The sequence below is a fragment of the Pristis pectinata genome, chromosome 7, assembly GCF_009764475.1.
Source record: "Pristis pectinata isolate sPriPec2 chromosome 7, sPriPec2.1.pri, whole genome shotgun sequence".
NCBI classification, from domain to species: Eukaryota; Metazoa; Chordata; class Chondrichthyes; order Rhinopristiformes; family Pristidae; genus Pristis; species Pristis pectinata.
Window position 1 is genome coordinate 59,483,881 of NC_067411.1, and position 19,247 is coordinate 59,503,127.

General features: G+C 43.9%; 1 protein-coding gene across 2 annotated transcripts in view; it reads left to right on the top strand.

The window, feature by feature from the left end:
• LOC127572425 (DNA repair protein complementing XP-A cells homolog) overlaps nt 1-19,247 on the top strand; it is a 97,775-nt gene that overhangs the window by 39,593 nt on the left and 38,935 nt on the right. The gene's annotated exons all lie outside the window — the stretch shown is intronic.

Here is a 19,247-nt window from a genome sequence, read left to right on the forward strand (position 1 = left end):
AGTTACGTCCAGAATCAGAGTTGGAATTACTTACATGGTGGCTGAAGGTAAATTAGTGAAGAGTGAAGATGGTCAGAGTACAAAAGCAGCAGCATTGTATGGACGGTTTTTAAAAATTTTTTTTACTATATATTCCTATACTATATAAGGCTTTTGTACTTTCTTGTAATATTTTATGCTACATTATTTGTAATATTTTAGTTTATATCAGTAGTTATGTTCTTTGGTTTCTGAGTAGTGCTGCTCTGAGTCTTGGCGATCTGTAACCCACCCCTGGACAGGTTTAAAACTGAACACAGATAATAGGATCAGGGAGGACAACGTATGGAGGGTAGGGCAGGGAGGGAGAGTAAGGGCAGAGTAGGGAAGAGGGAGTCAAGACAGAGAGAGTGAGGGCAGGACATGGCAGAGGGTCCCAGGGCTGGAAGAGAGACCAAGGGCAGGGGAGAGACAGGGGGAGACAGACAGAGCCAGGACAGGGGAGTACAGAGAGAGCAACAGTAGGGCAGGGGATTATACAGATAGTGAGGCCAGGGCAGCGACAGCAAAGGCTGGGCAGGGAAAGGCAGAGAAAGAGTGAGAGAGAGCCAGGAGAGGCAAGAGAGGACTAGGGCAGGACAGGCAAGGCAGAGCAAAGAGAATAGGGGTAGAGGGAAGGCAGAGACACCAAGGGGGCATAGTGTTGCTCTGAGTCACGGCAAGCTGTAGCCCACCCTGGACAGGTTTAGAACTGAACACACATAATAGGATCAGGGAGGACAATGTATGGAGGGTAGGGCAGGGAAGGGAGAGTAAGGGATGAGTGGCGGAGAAAGTCAAGACAGAGAGAGTGAATGCCGGCCTTTCACCCTGCCCCAGTCTGACACTGACTGAGGTCCAACAAGCGATAACTGACACGATCTTCACCATTCATTAAGGATCACTGCTTAATCAGTCAGCAATAGAATGAGATGGTGGCAATTTTAAAAACTGCAGCAACTTGGATTTTATTTTAATTATTATGTTATTACTGGAAACACTATTAGCCAGTATAAATATTGCCTAATCGTCTGACAGTACCCTGGTCCTCATTCAATGTGTTCTATTTAAGAACAAGTTCCAGAGGTAATTCTGAGTAACTTTCTCCTTGTGCCGTGAACTTGATGTTTTTTTAGAAACTACAGGGTGTCCTTGTTTTCTACCAGGATGGCTTCCTCAGAATCTGTTCACATAACCGACCTGTTCCAGAAGGACAATCGCGGAGGGTATCGAATTCCTGCACTGCTCCACATTCCGAACTCAAACACACTTTTGGCATTTGCGGAGAGAAGACTTGGCCCCAAGGATGAAAATGCTGACGTGTTTTACCTGCGCAGCGGCACATATAACAAATCTTTAAAGAATTTTCAGGTAAACTAGAAGTAGAACCCAAATCAGGTAACATTTATGTGATCCATAAGAATGTCATTTGCACATGATCCTTGACTGTGTTGGTCGTATATTTAAGAATGAATGAAATAGAAAGATTTTGCCCTTGCTGAGCAAATTGTTGATACCAGTTTGGTCACAATGCCAGAATGTGCTACAGTAAAGGTCCAAATCTGCAACTCACTCAGAATCACTTTCTTTGTAAGTATCAAGGGACCACATGGTGACCTTACACTGGCTTAGCAACTGCCCCCAATGGTAGATCATAAATGGAGGAACGTACCTCCTCCTGCGGGAGAGCGGAGGCAGTAGATTCTGATTTTTCACTTTCCTCATTAACTCTCTTTAATTTATAAACCTTATGTAAAGCTTTCAAATAAATATTTTATAAACCTAAGAGCTGTTGATCCCTCTACGCTTGTGAAGTTGAATTCATCCACCCTCTCAGATGTCCTCTTGCAGGAGGTTGTCTCCTCCTCGTTCAAGATCTGGACATGGAAACCACTTGACTTCCCACCTGCATGTATACATTCTCTAATCACCCTGGAAGCTGAGGTTCACCAGACAGTTGACATCCAGGAGGCTTCTCCGGATTCTTCAGATGTACATGTTTTTGCACACACACCACCATTTCAGCACTTGGCAATGAGTGATCCGTAGAAGAAAGTTTATATCATTTTACTCTCTTGTGTTCCTTTTTCTGACTAAACCTAACTAAATTACTGGTCTCTATTCCAAAGGACAAACATTAGGTCAACCATGACATGCACCAATTTTTCCAATGTCTTTTCTTGTCTCCTCTGTCAAACCACCTCTCCTACAACTCCAGCGTTTAGGCAAAAACTACTCAATAAGACTTGTCATTCTTCCTTATTTCTCTTTCTACACATTATGCCTGACCTGCTTTTTCTGTTTTATTTCAGATTTACAGCACTTGCATTTTTTTTTGTTTTTTTAATAAGCTTTGTTTGTTTTGTGCATGTATTTCAATTCAAACAACATTAAGGAGAGAAAATGAAATCATAAATTTTCGTAATTGTCAGGACCCTAACCCATATTATGTCTTGACTTTTGGAATCTGGTGTCACTGACAAGGTCATCCTTTAGTTTCTCTCCATATTTGCTCTTTAGAAACTGTTGGGAATAACTTTTGAGAAGTGCTGCAATCTGTTTGGTGAAGGTTCTCCCCAGTACTATTGGGTAGGAGTTTTCAGGAACTAGACAGAAATGAAGGAATGGCGATATATTTCCAACTCAGGGTAGTGTGAGACTTGGGGGTGGGGGTGAAATTGGTAGCATTCCCATTTGGCTATGGCCTTTGTACTTTTAGTTGATACATGTGAGGTTTGGGAGGTGCTGTCAAAGCAGCCTTGGCGAGTTGCTGCAGTTCCCTTTGTAAATGATACAATCTGCAGCTAGAGTGCTAGACTACAGAGTGCAAGGGATTGTCACTGCCCAGCACTAGTGTGGAATAAAGTTTACTTGTGAATTATTAGGCCATACCTAAATGTTATCCAGGTCTTGCTGCATGTAGGGATGAGATGCTTCATTTTCTGCGTAGTTGTGAATGGAATTAACTATGGTGAAATCATCAGTTAACATCTCCACTTATGACCATGTGGAGGGAGAAGAGGGACAGAAAAATGTACCTATTAAATAACAGTATTCTGAATTACAAATGCAATACGAGTTCTTTGTATTGTGTAAAAGGTTACTGCATCCTAAGACTTGCTTTGAATTAATCTGGCTGAAACGAAGAAGTGGGCAAAATTAAAGAAAGAAAAAAAGCAAATTCTGTTGATGCTGAAAACATGGAATTAGAAACATAATGGAAATACTCAGATTGGACAGCAGCCCAGAAAGAAATAGGGTTAATGTTTCAGGTGAAAAATGTTGTTATTAAGGAAGAAGTAGTCTGTAGGAGGTGGACTTGCAGAAAAAAATACCTGGTATTTTTACGTAACGATGCCACCTTTCACTGGGCACTATCACCACCTCTGTCAGTTCGTCTCTTCAGTCTTCCACCAATCAGCAAACCCCTTTTATTCTCCATTTGCTACATCCTAACAGTTGCTTCATCTCCAGTTGTGATGGAAGGTCATCTTACGAGATGTTAAATGTGCACGAATACTGCAATTAAACAACCAAAATGAGGCAGAGTTCCATCAACATCACCATCCTCAATGGTGGTGAGTTTGGCAAATTCAAAGACAAGACTGAAGCATTTCCAACCATCATCATCTAAAAGTACCAAGTGGATTATCCATTCTAACACCCTCCTGAGACCTTCACATCCCATTGGCCATTTTATCCAAATTGTTACACTCTACATGATTTCAAGAAATGGTATAATGTACTAGATCCAGTTAGAGATATGGGCAGCAATGACAGCCTGGCTGTAGTGCTGAAGGTGTGTGCACCGGAAACAGTTGCATCTGTAGCAAAACTGTTCTAGAAAACTACAACACTGGCACCAAGCTAGGCCAATTATATCCAAATGATTCTTTAGTGTCCTCCCTTCATTGAAGGATCAGGGGTGGGCTGTTTGGTGACCATTGCAGTGTCCAGTGTTGTTTGCATCTCCTCAGGTAATAAAGTCCATGTCTGTATGCAACAAGAATAGACAACATTCAAATTTGCACTAATTGGCATTACATTACCATTAACATATGTGCAACACAGTTTCTGGCCATCTCCAATGAGTAAAACTACCACCCCTTAACATTTAATAAGATCATTATTGTGAAATAACCCAGTATTAACATCCTTGAGGATAATCATTTGATCCAAACCGGAAGTGACCAGACACACACATACTGTAGGTAAAAGAACAGGTCAGAGTCTGGGTTCTCTGTGGCAGGTGATTATCCTCCACATTTCCCCAAAGCCTTGCTGCCATCTGGAAGGCAGGTTAGATGTGTGATGGAAAGTTCTCCACTTACCTGGATGGGTAGAGCTCCAATAACATTCAAGAAACTTGATTTCAGTTCATAGAACAGACACCTCTTGACACCAAGTCTGACCCCTTCACACGCATCTCTATTGTGGCTGCAGTATATGTTGTCAATTTAATCTCATTAAATGGTGGAGTGGCCTGAGGAACTGAATGGCTAACCTTTATTCCTCAGTACCACTTCCAAAAGTATCTGAAAGCTTATTAAAGCTAAACCATCCCAACAACATTATGGGAAACCTTCAACCCAAGAACTGCTGCAGTTCAAGCAAATGGCTCACCACCACCTTCTCGAGAGCAATTAGGGAATTGCGATAAACATTGGCTTTGTTACCAATGCCAACAACCTATGAAAGAATGTGAGTGAGCTTGGTGCTTGGACACAAAGCTAAACCACTGAAGTATGATAGTAACTGGATGCATTTTTAGACTTGTTACCTGTTTTCCCTGGGTCACTGAGGAAGTACTCAGGCACTGAAAGAAATACAAGAAAAGGGTTAAACATGATTTAGGCTCAGGAGAACTGAAATTTGGGGATGGATTAGAATAAAGTAGTAAATCTCCTTTTAAAAGGAGACAGATACCATGCAAATTTATACAGCTGGAAGAGAGAAGTTCAATGCCAAAGATGACTTCTTGTTATATTATGACTGCAGATTGACAATCATGGCTATATATTTGTAAAAGGAAAATTCATTTCTGAAGTCAGAGAATTGTCTTCTGTTGTAGAGTGATTGATGTCTCCAATGGATTGTAGGAAGTGCTCGCAAAAACAGCAGCTGTTCTAGAGTCAGTTGATTTAAAAGGGGTTGGGTGGACACAGAGATTTCTACAATAGGTTGAGCTAAATGGGTCAGGTGGCTCTCCCCATTTATAGTTTAGTTCATTTAAAGGAAGTGAAAAATCCCAATGAATTTTTGAATGCCAAAATTGCTACAGTTCTGTTCTATCTGACTATCTCTTGTTCTCATTTTCTCAGTGGGAGGATGCAAAACCTATCCAGTCTGCACAACTAGAGCAACACCGATCCATGAATCCTTGTCCCGTCTATGAGAAAAACACGGACACTGTCTTTCTCTTCTTCATTGCAAGAAGACTGAGCAAGAGCAAATCAGTAGCAGAAAAAATGCTGCACGACTTTGTTACGTTACCAGCATGGACAAAGGGCAGACCTGGAGTGAAACTAATGATCTAACAGAGTGTACCATAGGTCACACCATCAATACGTGGGCAACATTTGCTGTGGGTCCAGGCCACGGCATTCAGCTAAGGAATGGCCGTCTTGTTATCCCTGCCAGTGCTCATGAGAAACAGTCCAATAACCAAGTCAGGGTACGGGCTTTCACTTTCTTTAGGGATTTCCAAGGAGTGTCCTGGCAGCTTGGGAACTTTGTTTCTGGGGAGGAGTGTGGGGAATGTCAGGTGGTGTCAGTGGGTCAAGGCAATGCATCCAGTGAGCAAACTTTAGTGTATTGTAATGCTCGGAGCAATAAGCAAAAGTATCGGGTGGAAGCTTTCAGTGAGGATGGTGGAAAAACCTTCACTGAAGGGCAACTGGTAAAACAGCTGGTTGAACCTCCAGGAGGTTGCCATGGTAGCATCATCAGTTTTCCTGCCTCAGATATTTCACAGGTCAAAAACTACCTTGACGTTAAACTGTATCACTCTCAAAAGGGAGTTGATGCCTCAGATTTTGACATTATATTGTTCTCCCACACCACAAACTGTGCATTACGGAAGGATTTAGGAATTTACCTTAATACTTATTCAGGTAGTCTTCAAACCTGGACAAATCCTTGGGTCATTGTCCATGGTGAATGTGCCTACTCGGAACTGGCACTTGTTAAACTTCCTGAGGAGAGAAATCCTATGGTTACTTGTTTGTTTGAACTTGGGTCTATAAATAATAAGATCTCATTTTGTGTTTTGCAAATTGATGATATCATTGAGAACACAGTAAACAGCGTCTGCTTGCGATTGCCAGCCTGTGGATCAGCTTGCTGTAGATCAGCTTGCTGTGGATCAACTTGCTGTGGATCAACTTGCTGTAGGTCGGCCTGCTGTAGGTCGGCCTGCTGTAGGTCGGCCTGCTGTAGGTCGGCCTGCTGTGGATCGGCTTGCTGCACACCCACTTGTGGTATAGTGTAGTCTCAGTTAGAGCTGGTTGCACTCACGGAATGGCTGGCAAGGCCCCATCCCCAGGCTCACCAGCTGTCAAACTGTTGCTGTTATTAGATGCTAGTGACTGTCTTTGTTACAAACATTCAAAAATTTCTTAAGAATTAAGTAAAACAGCCAAACCACATTGAAACAGAAAGGAAATTTATTTCTTTTTTCCTTTTCAGTACTCACTGCTGGTATTGAAAGTAATTGCTGCCTTGACAACCTTACTCTGCACCCTACCAGACACTCTCTCAGTTCTCTCCACCCTCAGCCGCTCTGCAACTTAAAACACATTTGCTTTGCACTTTACCAGTTGTGGTGAAGGGTCCTCAGCCCAGAAAGGCCAACTCCTGCTTAACTTACTGCAGCCACTTATCCCATTCATTTTAACGGGGCTGCACCAGGTCCAACCAGCACAGGCTCAGGAAGCATGTTACTTGGTCTGGGAGCTGGGAGGCCTGCGCAAGTTCATGCTGTCCTGAGGGGTCCAGTGGATGGACAGGCAGCAGTGCAGGATGTGCAGTACTGGTTTAATCCCAGCTCTTACTGGAGTTTGACAGGTGAGATGCTGAGCCTTGAGCTTTTGTTGGGTTTCCTAAGAAGCCAAGGACACAGAGGTCAGAGTGGGTGTAGGATGGAGGATTAAAGTGACAGGCAACTGGAAGTTCACAGTCACCCTTGAAGAATGAACAGAGGTGTTGTGTGAATTAGTTACCCAATCTGGATTTGGTTTCTCCAGTGTAGAGGATGCAACACTGCAAGTGCTGAATGCCGTTCACTAAGTTCAAAGAATTACAACTGAATCAGTGCTTTACCTGGAAGGAGTATTTGGTTCCCTCAAGTTGTGCTGATGATTAAACCATAAATTCTAATATCTACAGCAACTGAAAGTTGTGTTCATGGTGACAGCAGAAGTATTACCCAGTCAGCCTTAAAGCTCAGTGATTCTGTGCTTGCTGTATTATTTGCCTATTTCATAACTCCAACAACTGTGTGCTTTCCTCTACCATTTGTAAACCTAACAACTGCAATCAGTAATAAACATTTGGCATGAAACATTGCTGACTTCCTGTTTACTGCTTTCCATACAGTTCCTCCCAGGTTACAAATGTCCAACTTATGGACACCACATACATACAAATGAGCTCCCATAAATATTATTAAATTCAGATGAGAACCAGTCTTGGGGAAAAACGAATCTGCTTCCTTGTAACCTCCCCGCAGTAATCAGACACCATTGTCTCTTAAGCACACAGGCTGCCTGCTTCCCTGTGGGAGGCGGAGTTGCTTCGTAAATTGACAAGCAATGGCTTCTGTCGATACTTGAGCAACAACACTCTATTAAACAATGTAAGAGCCACTGATACTTCAAGCCCATCGAAACCAGCCATTGAGTGTGGGACATCCTGATTCTGTACCATTGTAACTAGGTAGAGGAAGACAATAAATAATTGTTCCTGTTAATTAGCCCTCTTCCACACCTTTCATTACAATACTGCAGAGGTATTGTTACTGTGTTGAATTATTTTATGTAACTTCTGACTTATGCACAAAATCGATTCACGCATGTCTGTAAAAACTGAACCCGTTCATAACCCAGGGTCAACATCTATAAATCACATGATTAAGAGATTTTGAAATTTGTAACCCTCACCCAAGTCCAATGTTTTTACACCTTCCCCCACTGCAATCAGCATTTCTTTTAGTTCCCACAGCATGTGCTGGATTACATTAAGGTCATTCAGTGGTTTAGTTATTTTAGCCTGAATTTCCATGTTAAAACAAATCAATATCACAACCCAATTTGTGAACATTTTCTTCCATGTTCAGATTAGAGTGCTGATTGCAGACATCTGTGCTCATGTCCCTTCCTTGGTCTAAGGGGTGTAGGACTCCATGTACTATCAAGACTGCAGGAATATGTTCAATAAAGAAAGTTAGCTGTATAACTAGAATGTCAGATTACTTCCATAAAAGATCTCACAAGTGCCACACAATACATTCTATTCCCCTCGGTGAAGAGTTAACATTTCCAGGTCTCCCTAATGGATTCTGCATGGTACAATTGACACTCCTTCCAGAAAATCCACAGGTTGAGCCTTTGGGGTCATGCAGTCCATTTCCCTTATTCCTGGCCACTTCTAACACCATCCACATCATAGTGCCATTTACAAGTGGTTTCCTGCCTGCTGAGATAAATCCTTGCTTTTTCCACATCTCCAGAAACTATATCAGTGAATTACAAACAAATATGGGATCCGAACAGACAGTATTTGGTGGTGGGAGGCCTGTTGCTACATACACAACTGCAGCCAAATCCTATTGCTGTGCACTCGGTAATTTCAATCACATGCTACTTAATCACTCAATCAAGTGCTGATAAATAAATGTAGGAGGGAAAAGGATGTGAAAGTAAATGGTATTTCTTCACTCTTACTATTTTCCTTTTCACTCCAGTATCAGTGATTTTGCCTTAAGACCATATGGCCACAATACATGGTCCAGCCATTTCTAAACCCTATCTCCCCTCTTTTGTCCACCTATCACTGCTCTGCTTTTCTTTCCTATATATTGGGCTTCCCCTTTTCCTATCTTCAGTACTGAAGAAAGGTCCTCACCCGAAACGTTGACTGTCTGCTTTTCTCCACAGATGCTGCCTGGCCTGCTGAGTTCCTCCAGCATCTTGTTGTTTTTTTCATCCAGATTCCAGCATCTGCAGTCCTTTGTTTCCCGGCCTGTTCACGTGCCTGACTAAATGCCTCTTCTGACGTATCAGCTTCCACCACCTCCCCAGCAGTGCATTCTAGGCATCTACCACTCTCTGTGTAAAACATTTGCCTCATAATTCTCCTTTAAGTTTTCCCACTCAAAGCTATGCCCTCTAGTATTTGATATTTCCACACTGCCAAGACTCTAACTATCTACCCTATCTACGCCAATCATAATCTTATAAACTTCAGGTCTCCCCTCAGCCTCCAACACTCCAGAGAAAACAATCCAAGTTTGTCCAATCTCTCCTTATAGTTAATACTCTATAATCCAGGCAAGATTCTGCTGAACCACTTCTGCACCCTCTCCAAAGCCTCCACATCCTTCCTGTAATGCGGTGACCAGAACAACACACACTACTCCAAACGTGGCCTAAATAATAGTTTATACAACCACAACTTTTCTTACCAAGTTTTATACTCAAAGCCCCAAACAATATGACATTCTTTACCACTCCATCTACTTGCGTAGCCACCTTCAGGGAGCTATGAACTTGCACCCCAAGATCCCTCTGTACATCAATGCTCCGATGGGTCCTGCCATTTACTGTATACCTTCCACTTACGTTTGACTTCCCAAAGTCCAACAGCTCACACTTGTCCAGATTAAACTCCAGCTGCCATTTCTCCACCTATGTTTCCAACTGATCTATATCCTGCTGTATCCTTTGACAACCTTCCTCACTATCTACAACTCTGCCAATTTCTATGTCCTCTGCAAACTTACTAATCAGCCCACCCGCATATACATCCAAATCATGTGTACATATCACAAACAACAGGGATCCCAGCACTGATCCCAGCAGAACACCACTGGTCACAAATATCCAGTCAGAATAATCCCCTCCACCACTGGCCTCTCTCTTCAGTGGCCAAGCCAATTTTCAATCCAATCTACCAGTCTCCATGGATCCCTTAATCTTCTGGAACAGTCCACCAATGCTTCACTGAAGTCCATGTAGACAACACTCACTACCCAACCCTCATCTCTGTCACCTCCTCAAAAAACTCAATCAAGTTTGTCAGACATGACCTCCCCCACACAAAGCCATGCTGACTGTCACTAATAAGTCCATGCTTTAATTGTTGGGAATTATGAAGAAGAGAGATAAAATAAAAAGGAAGTTCTCTGGTCAGATCTGAGAAGTTTAGTCTTGATTTGGAAAAAGACAAGAACAGTTCAAAATGAAAATATTCAATAATGGAAAGGGAAGAATTCCCTGGGGTATGGGGAGAGGGCAGGGGAGGAGGTCAAGCTGGGTGGCTCTTACATAAAGTTTGTATGGGCCAGATGGCCTTTTGGAAGCCCATCTGTTACATCAGCCACCTTTGCCTCATCGACTCTCCGTCAAAAAACAGAAAATGCTGGAGATGCCGCACAGTTCAGGGAACATCTGTGGAAAGAGAAACAGGGTACGTAGTTCAGGTCAAAGACCTTTCGTCAGAAGTAGAAAATGAGGAAACACATACATTCCCAGTTGTAGAGAGGGGAAGGAGTGGAGAGGACTGTTTGAGTGGTGTCCCAATAACAACCTCCTGCTCAGCGTCAGTAAAACTAAAGTACTGATTGTTGCCACCTTATCACAGCTACCATCGGGCAGGGGGTACAGAAGCCTGAAATCCAACACCACCAGGTTCAAGAACAGCTACTTCCCTTCAACCACTCAATTCTTGAACCAACCTGCACAAACCTAATCATTACCTCAGTATAACAGTGCTATGACCACTTTGATCACTTTGCATTACAATGGACTTTGTTTTTTTCTAATTGTGTTCTTTCTTGTATAATATTGTATAATTTATGTTGTTAATTTATGTTTTTCTTGTTAATGTTGTGTATCTGATGCTATGTGCCTGTGATGCTGCTGCAAGTAAGTTTTTCATTACACCTGAGCATACGACAATAAATTCGACTTTGACTTTGAGAATGGGGGAATGATATAAACAGCTGGCAGTAGGAGATACCAACTTATCTATTGCACATATGATACCAAGATACACCAGTTCAGTGAGATGTTGCTTATCTATCACATAAATAAGTTTAGTAACAGTATTTAAGAAAAGAAATATTCTTAGCACTCTCTATGTAAAAATACTTTCATCTATATATAGTTTTCCTAATATTGGCATGATAATAAATCTTCAGTCCTGCATAATCATCACTATTCCCTCACTTTCTCAATGCTAAAGCGTCTTCCAAATAATTTTGGAAGACCACACCTGTGTGGTTTAATTTGCAGATTGTGAGTGGAATTGGGCATGTTGGTCCATATTTTTGATGTTGCTTTTCAGACAAAAGGGGATGGAAGTTGAGACTTCCAAGCTGTGCATACCTCTCATGGACACAGAACTTGTCTACAGCAGCTAGAACTCCTCTGTCTAATTTAATCTCTCAAACTTTGGAGATAAGAGCCTCAGGGGAAGAGCAGGTTCTTAAAAGGGAGAGATATCGTGGTAGCTAACTGTTTTTGTTCTCAATTTGTATTTTTTAATATATGGGCACAAGGTACGAATGTGTGAATAATCAAAAGGCAGACTCCAAAAAATGCTTGCACTTTGCAAGTGTATCCTCTCCAGTAGCTCGGACTTTCAGATGGTCAACCATCATGGACTGACCATCTTGAGTTTGGCATCTCAGCATCTCTGAGGCAATCTGTGGCATCCTGCACAATCATCAGTGTTCTCCCAGTTTCTCAAAGTTAAAATCCCTTCTAAACAATATCATAAGAACACGTCTTAGTGGCTGAACGTGTGGAATGTGGGTGGAATGGGTTTGATGGTCTACTTTTTTGATGTTGATCATGAGTTTCAACACTGTGGATCTGGAGTAATTCAGATTTAATTGAAAAAATCAGATCAGATAAGAGAAGGGACATGCTCAGACCAACAGTTTGAGGTGTGTCTATTTTAACACAAGGAGTATTGTGAACAAGGCAGATGAGCTTAGAGCTTGGATAAATACTTGGAGCTACGATGTGGTGGCCATTACAGAGACTTGGATGGCTCAGGGACAGGAATGGTTTTAGATGTTTCAGAAAGGACAGGGAGGGAGGCAAAAGAGGTGGGGGAGTGGCACTGTTGATCAGAGATAGTGTCACGGCTGCAGAAAAGGTGGACGTCATGGAGGGATTGTCTACGGCTCTCTATGGGTGGAGGTTAGGAACAGGAAGGGGTCAATAACTTTACTGGATGTTTTTTAGCAACAGGGATATCGAGGAGCAGCTAGGGAAACAGATCCTAGAAAGGTGTGATAATAACAGAGTTGTTGTGATGGGAGATTTTAATTTCCCAAATATCAATTGGCATCTCCATACAACAAGGGGTTTAGATGGGGTGGAGTTTATTAAGTGTGTTCAGGAAGGATTCTTGACACAATATGTAGATAAGCCTACAAGAGGAGAGGCTGTGCTTGTCAAGTATGATGGCAGAATATAGTATTAATGGTAAGACTCTTGGCAGCGTGGAGGATCAGAGGAATCTTGGGGTCTGAGTCCATAGGACACTCAAAGCAGCTGCACAGGTTGACTCTGTGGTTAAGAATGCATATGGTGTATTGCCCTTCATCAATCGTGGAATTGAATTTAGGAGCCGAGAGGTAATGTTGCAGCTATATAGGACCCTGGTCAGACCCCACTTGGAGTACTATGCTCAGTTCTGGTCGCCTCACTACAGGAAGGATGTGGAAGCCATAGAAAGGGTGTAGAGGAGATTTACAAGGATGCTGCCTGGATTGGGGAACATGCCTTATGAAAAGAGGTTGAGTGAACTCGGCCTGTTCTCCTTGGAGCGATGCAGGAGGAGCTGATACACCTAATAGGGGTGTATAAGATGATGAGAGGCATTGATTATGTGGATAATCAGAGGACTTTTCCCAGGGCTGAAATGGTTGCCACAAGAGGACACAGGTTTAAGGTGCTGGGGAGAAGGTATAGAGATGTCAGGGATAAGTTTTTTACTCAGAGAGTGGTGAGTGCATGGAATGGGCTGCCAGCAACGGTGGCGGAGGCAGATATGATAGCGAGTTTTAAGAGACTTTTGGATAGGTACATGGAGCTTAGAAAAACAGAGGGCTATGGGTAAGCCTAGTAATTTCTAAAGTAGGGACATGTTTGGCACAATTTTGTGGGCCGCAGGGCCTGAATTGCGCTGTGGGTTTTCTATGTTTCTATTTGTCAGATTCAGATATGATTGACAGCATTCAGATTTAATTGGAAAAAAATGACATTCATGCAATTAATTAATGAGGTATTCTTCTTTGCTGTATATATTATTCAACAACACCAACTCCTGGATACTGCTTGAAGATCTTGTCACATATTGATGGTGAGGACAGGATGGACTTCAAAAGGAAGTAAATTAGGAACCAAAATGACTAGAGGATACATTATATCTCCTTATGACACTGAGGAGGCCATTCAGCCTATCAAGTCTATGCAGTCTTTCAGAAACCATTGAAAAGTTCCCTTACTTATCTCTCTCCAACCTTTTCCCCCTCACATACACATTAACTTACGGTGATTATGTGACTTGCCCAGTTATATAGACAACATTTTGTGTTGTTCACACTCTGACAGTTTCAGTACAACATTGAATCTTCCAACCTTTACACCAAGAAAAATAACTGTATATTGATATATCTGCCCAATTGTTTAATGAAAGTTTAGGAAACTGTGGCAGTAATTTTGGACGTGATAGTGACCTGACGGAACAGGACCTTTGTCTTAAACAACTTTAAATAAAAACAGACCGTGAGTTGAAGAAAACTGCAAGGAGAAGTCCTTTTCATTCACAAAAAGATTTAACTAAGAACACAATTTACATTATCTGTTTTCTCCACAAAGTGTTTTAAGTCTGACTGTTTACTGAATGTCTGTAGATGAAGAACAACTTTTCCAGGTGCCAATAAACTCAAAGCTCTCCCTCACCCAAAAACCCTTCAGTGAAAATTCATGACCGAGGACCAGTTAAACTAATTGTGTTAGTGTGCATAACCGTACAAGGAATAAACTGAACTGTAGGGACAATCATAAAGGGAGGGGTTTGCATCAACCAACTGCAATGGGCGTGGTTTTGCTGCATTATAAAAGTGAAAAACCTGGGCAGATTGAAAAGAAACAACAGACAGATCTGATCAAACTGTCCAGACAAGGAGTGAGTTATGTCCAGAATCAGAGTTGGAATTACTTACATGGTGGCTGAAGGTAAATTAGTGAAGAGTGAAGATGGTCAGGGTACAAAAGCGACAGCATTGTATGGACGGTTTTTAAATTTTTTTAACCATATATTCCTACACTATATAAGGCTTTTGTACTTTCTTGTAATATTTTATGCTACATTATTTGTAATATTTTAGTTTATATCAGTAGTTATGTTCTTTGGTTTCTGAGTAGTGCTGCTCTGAGTCTTGGCGATCTGTAACCCACCCCTGGACAGGTTTAAAACTGAACACAGATAATAGGATCAGGGAGGACAACGTATGGAGGGTAGGGCAGGGAGGGAGAGTAAGGGCAGAGTAGGGAAGAGGGAGTCAAGACAGAGAGAGTGAGGGCAGGACATGGCAGAGGGTCCCAGGGCTGGAAGAGAGACCAAGGGCAGGGGAGAGACAGGGGGAGACAGACAGAGCCAGGACAGGGGAGTACAGAGAGAGCAACAGTAGGGCAGGGGATTATACAGATAGTGAGGCCAGGGCAGCGACAGCAAAGGCTGGGCAGGGAAAGGCAGAGCAAGGGTGAGAGAGAGCCAGGAGAGGCAAGAGAGGACTAGGGCAGGACAGGCAAGGCAGAGCAAAGAGAATAGGGGTAGAGGGAAGGCAGAGACACCAAGGGGGCATAGTGTTGCTCTGAGTCACGGCAAGCTGTAACCCACCCTGGACAGGTTTAGAACTGAACACACATAATAGGATCAGGGAGGACAATGTATGGAGGGTAGGGCAGGGAAGGGAGAGTAAGGGATGAGTGGCGGAGAAAGTCAAGACAGAGAGAGTGAATGCCGGCCTTTCACCCTGCCCCAGTCTGACACTGACTGAGGTCCAACAAGTGATAACTGACACGATCTTCACCATTCACTAAGGATCACTGCTTAATCAGTCAGCAATAGAATGAGGTGTTGGCTGTGGGAGAAATGTGAAAGAAAATTGAGAATGTTCTCGAATTTCTGCAGGAGGGGAACTAGAGGGTTAACTTTTGCTCTGCCCATAACCAAAGATTGAGGCGATGAACTTTGCCTCAGGCTTTGTGTCTTGTCACATCCCACACAGAATGTGACAATCTAATTATACTTTGTTCCTTAGAAGTGCTAGACTATGGCTGAAACCATGGTTGCTCACTTCTGCTGTTCACTTCTGCTATTCATTTCTACTATTTGTGCTTGGATGCTCTTAGTCACGCACTTCTGTAATATAAATAAAGGTTGTAATTTCTTGGTCGGGCAGAGCTGCAGAACTCCGCTTTTAGGAGTCTGAGCTCTCCATGATATCGTGCTACAATAAAGATTTCTGAAGCAGATGTCTTCCGAGTCCATGTGATTTAATACTTTTCCGCAACAATTGGCGACGAGGATGGGATCCTCTTCGTGTCCTAACACCTTCCAAGTTGGGGAAGAACTACTGGATGGACACTAGCAGGATCCCTGAAAAGAGCCCAAGCGGAAAAGGTATTGGCATCCTAGCTGAAAGAGGGACGGCCATCAGAGTAAATCGGCGTCCTAGCTGAAAGGGGGATGGCCAGGCATCCTAGCTGAAAGGGGTACAGCCTGTTTTGCGCGCATAGGGCGCCCTAGCTGAAAGGGGGGTGGCCCAAAGAAAAAAAAAGTGCCCCAGCTGCAAGAGGGGCAGACAGAGGAAGCTACCATTGGTTAAGGATCGGAGTATCTGCTAAGGAAATCCGAAAAACACCAGTGAGCGCTGTAAATAAGATTTTGGGGAAATAATTGAGCGCGCCGCGTAATTGCATTCTTTTTCAGACAGTGGGACGTACCAGCAGTCGAGCGGCTTCAGCTGGTCCTGCAGCCCTGCCCCGACAAGTGAGACCGCAAGGGGCCTTGAAAGTAAGTAAGAAAATGGAAAAACGGATGAAAACTGTGAAGAAAGCTCGGCAGAAGGTAGGAGATCCTTTGGTGCCCCCGGGGTCACCAGCAGATATGGTAATTCAGGAAACAGGTGACGACTGGAACGCTGTAACTTTTAGCAGCGACTTGTACGGCTGGTCGCAGGGAGACTGGCCATATGGAGGAAGCTTCAAAATCCCTTTGATACAGACCTGGTGGGATGAAGTGACAAATTGGAGTGGGGACCCTAACTGGGATTTTGAGTATATGATGGGGTGTTTTAAAAAAGTGGATGAAAGCAGCTAAAAAAAACACCAGCCACCCAAATAAAGGAAGAAGGGGCAGACAGGGGGATGAGGACTAGAAGAAGGGCCCGACAGGAGCCGGCTGACCCTACCTCTGCTGCAGTGCAAATGGCCCAAAAGATTATGATAGGGGATGTTCCAATACTTAAGCCTTGGACCCCCTCAGAGGCACGAGCAATGGTGGCAGAAGCTCCCAAACCAATAAAAAGACCAGCCGCGTTTCTTAGTTGGCTGGAGCAAATGTGTGAAATCTATAAGCCCCTTCCAGGAGAGCTGAGAACATTACTGAGATACGCATGTGGGAGCTCTTGGGCCACCCTGAAGGACACCCTCCAAGTCCCACCGGGGGGAAAATGGAGATTGGCGAACAGACGATACTCTAGCCCATCAGGGACATGAATCTCTAGAGCACTGGCTAAAAAGCAGGGGTAAAGAAGCCATTATGAGAGCTACCCAGAGGCATGGGGATTTGGGAGAGGTCACCAGATGCCTGCAAGAGAAGGATGAAGGAGGCCCCGATTTTATAGCCTGATTCCGGAACACCTGGGAGGAATATGCCGGCGTCCCCTTGGAAGAAAACAGCCCACTGGCAGTTCAAACGTTGCTCAATTGCATGTTGCCCCAGCAGGCACATGCCTTTAAAATGAGAAACCTAAATTGGCAGGCTATGACATGGCCGCAAATAACCACTACGCTGGTAAATATGGACAGGGACGGTCTGTTTGTCGGCCCCCGACATGGGCCCAGGGTACCTAGAACGCAATTTTACCAGCAGCAGCAGGGCAAGGGAAATTGGAAGAGGAGCCAGGCTCAATGTCAGAGAAGGGATAGGTCTCAGGATATATGTAGGAAATGTGGAAAGAAGGGCATTGGGCCAGGGAGTGTTGAAGCGCCCCCTGTAGGGAACCTGCAAGACCAGCCAAGCAAACTGAGAGAGGAGTGACTTCCTTCCCTTATAGTAACCCTTTCCCGCACGAACAGGGCGGCCAAGGGAGGGTGGTGGTACAGGGAGCAGTTATATCTCTTTTCCCAAGACTCCGAAACACAACCCATGGCAACCCTCAGGATAAAAGACACTCACCTGCGAACCTTGGTTGATACCGGCGCTACCATGTCCTCTTTACCCCCCTCTCTGGGATTACCCCTAGTCAGCGAAAGGTAGTAACTATGGGAGTGGCCGGTATTCCCTTGACGGAGCCCTTATCGGAAGAAGTTACCCTGTCCCTCGGTGATAGTAGAATAGAAGAGACCTTCGTAGTTTCCGAGTCCACTCCCCTGCCTCTATTGGGACGCCAAGCTCTTTGCAAATTGGGGGCCACTATTTACTGCACTCCTCAGGGCATGTATATGGAAGTGCCCTCCCCCCGTGCACATCAGCTGACTTCCATGCTCATTGAGCCCGAAACCGTCCCGGGGCCTATGCTATACTGCTGGCAGTTGAAGAGTGACCCCTTCCATGAAGTGCTGACTCAATTGAGGCAGGGCCTAAAGAAGAGGGCCTCTGTAAGACGCATTGAAGCTTTGTAGTATATGCTGCAGGTAGTACAGAATAATTCCTGATTGCACTGTACCGCCTGGTATACTACAGAAGATGACCCAGAGTACAGGAAGAGGGCATCTGCTTCTGAAGGCAGTGAAATATACCCGCAACCCTATCTTTATTTTGGAAAAGAAGGGCTGGGTATTCCAGTAAACTTAACCGCAGAACAGAGGCCCCTATTTCGCCAGGGGACAGATTCCATACCTCATTTAACCATTGCTATATGCCCGCCCTATCATGTGAAGCAGACAGGTCCAATGATAAAACGATTGCAATCAGCGACAACCATAGATCAAATTAATGACCTAGAGTGGTTCAGGCCAGAAGAGGGACGAGTATACATGTCCGGAATTTCTTATTTGTCAGGTGCTCCGTCCTCCTATCCGGCAAAGTTCCAGAGACAGCAGCCACCCGAGGCGCCAGGTCGAGCAGACCCCTTGACATTAGAAGGGGTAGACACAATATTATGGGCCTTGCAAGACGCATGTGTACCGGGTACTCACTGCAAAGGACCATTGTGTTACACTAAAGAAAAATGCTGTCTTGCTGTGTATTAGATACTACCAACTGGTCCCCGAAGCAGAAGAAGGCATAGCCCTGGTGATAGATTCATTGCTCCAACAAGGGGTTCTTAAACCCACTGTTAGCCCTTGTAACTCACCTATACTACCCATACCTAAAGTCGGACGACCCAATGAGTGGCATTTTGTTCAAGACCTGAGAACCGTTAACAATATTGTGATTCCAATAGCTCCAGTGGTGCCTGATGTCAACACGATTCTCTCGTCTATTCCTGCCGATGCTACAGTATATACCATAGTTGACCTGAGTTCCGCCTTTTTCTCCATCCCCCTCCAATCAGAAAGCCAATATCTGTTCATCTTTGTGTACAGGGGACAGCAATACACTTGGATACGATTGCCCCAGGGGTACACCGAAAGTCCAGCCATGTACGCAGCAGCAGTTAAGCACGACTTGGACGAATGCCAACTAGGAGGGAACTCCACTCTGCTACAGCACGCTGATGACCTCCTAGTAGCGTCCTCTAGCCTATCAGAATGTATAAA